The sequence below is a fragment of the Schistocerca nitens genome, chromosome 5, assembly GCF_023898315.1.
Source record: "Schistocerca nitens isolate TAMUIC-IGC-003100 chromosome 5, iqSchNite1.1, whole genome shotgun sequence".
Lineage (NCBI taxonomy): Eukaryota > Metazoa > Arthropoda > Insecta > Orthoptera > Acrididae > Schistocerca > Schistocerca nitens.
In genome coordinates this window covers 334,399,509-334,402,166 of record NC_064618.1, presented here as the reverse complement: position 1 = coordinate 334,402,166, position 2,658 = coordinate 334,399,509, and the positions used below count along the sequence as shown (strand labels likewise).

Sequence of the window (2,658 nt, the reverse complement as noted above, 5' to 3'; positions counted from 1 at the left end):
TTCGGTGATCATCAGTAACCTCACATACCAGCTATAACAATTCCTGCCACCTCCTCTGTTGCCTCTCTTCTGCGTTTGAAAATTACAAAATTCCTATGCCAGAATACATTAATAGTCTCATACTCCTCTTAGTCTTTATAAAGTTTATTTTGAAGTATTTTTTTAAGTATCTAAGTCGTTCAGTGATTACGCGTTTCGCGTAACCTACTAATTGGATTGCAGTGAGAACTGTGGCGCTTTTGTGGTAATTAATGCAGTAGCGTGTGAAGATATCAAAGAGTGACCTGTGATGTGTTGAGTATAAACATCATTAAATTGTTAGGCGAAGGGAGTAACTGCCTCACATTTGTGTAAAATCATCAACATAATTGAGCAGTCCTAAATCATAAACTGCGAAACGGCACAAAGATGGCACTGACCCGCGCTCCAATAGAAAGAGTGGAGCGCCACATCACCAGGAAGATGGAGTTCAGCGCCCATGTCATCGCTGACTTAGCAAGTCGCCCATCGCTGGTTGGCCCAATTCGGTAGCAGACTTCGAGAGCATCAGTACTGAGTAATAGAAAGACGATTCTTTGCCTGCCTTCAGCGAGTAGTAATAATGTGTAAAGTAACTATATGTAGGAGACACAGGAAGAATATCAAGCCGCCTTATAACAACAAGTTAAGCTGTGTTTCATTCTTTTTAGAAATAGAGTTCTACTAACTTGAAAATGTATGTACAGATCTTTTTGGATTCCTCCACCGACAATCGCAACTTCTCTCATTCCTGGTTTCTGTCGGTGCTGACTCCTATAGCAGGAGACACAACAGTAACAATTATTGCGGAGCACCTTAGTGATTACTATTACAATATAACCTTACTGATTTCGTTAATGCATTGTTCAGCAGCCAAAATACTGATACGATACATCAGTATTAGCCGATCAGCCCCTTACCATTAGGATACGGTTAGTATAATTAATTTATTAGGCTCCTACTCGATGACTGATAATATCCAATCTAACAGGGAGTGTTTCATTGTGGCTTTCCCTGGAAGAACAGTTGCAATTTTCGGACGAAGCGGTCTACAGTGCACAACGTTTAAGCTTGTGCTGTAATTTGATCTTGATTTACAAGTGCGCAAAGAATTGCAAAATTTTCTGTCAAGAGCAATATGTCGGAACGCAACACTTTATAGTCGTTACCACGGCTGGAATCTGAGAATCGAACTGAGCAATAATGTGTATCGAATTTTGTACAATGTACTACAATGTAGTGTGCTAAATTAAAAGATCGAAGGAAGAAAGAACCCGTTTCGAACATTATAATGCAATAGAGTCTTTTAATAGTGAAAAGATTAGTTTTAGCATTTCGGACAATAGAAGTGGTATCAACCTGTGTCGCAAAAGGAAGACACGAAAATCCGCGCCAAAAACAGTGAAAATTGAGTACTAACAAGACACACTTGTTAACACCGTCGCGCTAAAATATTCCCTATAATGAAACTTCCTGGCAGATTAAAACTGTGTGCCGGACCGAGACTCGAATTCGGGACCTTTGCCTTCCGCGGGCAAGGGTCGCAGGAGAGCTTCTGTAATTTTTGGAAGGTAGGAGACGAGGTACTGGCAGAAGTAAAGTTCTGAGGACGGGGCGTGAGTCGTGCCTGGGTAGCTCAGTTGGTAGAGCACTTGCCCGAGAAAGGCAAAGGTCCCGAGTTCGAGTCTCGGTCCGGCAAACAGTTTTAATCTGCCAGGAAGTTTCATATCAGCGCGCACTCCGCTGCAGAGTGAAAATCTCATTCTGGCTATTCCCTATAATCATCACAAGAATATCAGAGCATTGTTTCCCAGTGACATTATGCTTAGAACTGCCCTTTAAAGGATTAAAATCGATCAATTCTGTGTGGACTCATAAACTGGAACGTCAAACATCGCGACTTTTGCTAGTGTCGATTGGTGGGTAGAGATGATCTGCTTGCGCAGCAGTAGAAAATGTTACGCTGCTTTCAGAGTGTATAAGTAGCTTCATACCACGTTTTGTATTAATATATATGACTGTAATAGTAACTTTCCATTTTTCGAAATTGTTGCTCTGAAGTGCAGTGTACATATGTATGGAGGTTCGCACCAATGACACAGTTACTAACAGCTTCCGTGGAGATGATTGTCACTCTAATTATTAATTACAGGTTTATATGTGCAGTAATTTGTTAAGTGTACCTTGTTTTGATGATTTACATAACCTGGTATCCAAGGACATCTCATATTACTTACCGGTGTACAGTAAATACCCAGAAATGTCTATTGAGACTAATCAAGAGATTGAGGTGGTAGAGCTTGGAAAGAAGGAGGTAGTGTAAGAGGATAGCGATGAATCGGAAATCAGTGGATTTGGATTGTCAGCTGACTGGCCATTATCTCACTGAGCCGCTTGTAATGAGACACCAGTAAAACCAACGGAAACAAACGAGATACAGTCGAAAAGAGCTAAGAAAGGATGCACTCAGTGACGGCAGTTCGAGGAAGAGATGAAGAGAGAGTTCGATGACATAGATAGCAAATTGCAGCAAAACCTGAAACAACTCCGAGAAGATATGGGCAAGATGGAAAGGAAGTTGGCAAGTAAAGTCGAGGAAGATGTTAAGGAAGTCAAGGAAGAATTGGAATGGAAAATCTA

At 41.1% G+C, this 2,658-nt stretch overlaps 1 non-coding gene across 1 annotated transcript; it reads left to right on the top strand.

Annotated features, from left to right (window-relative positions):
• Window positions 1-1,642: 1,642 nt before the first annotated feature.
• Trnas-aga (transfer RNA serine (anticodon AGA)) lies at window positions 1,643-1,717 on the top strand. Its single transcript has one exon. It is a non-coding gene; the product is annotated as a tRNA-Ser (tRNA).
• The last annotated feature ends 941 nt before the right edge of the window (window positions 1,718-2,658 follow it).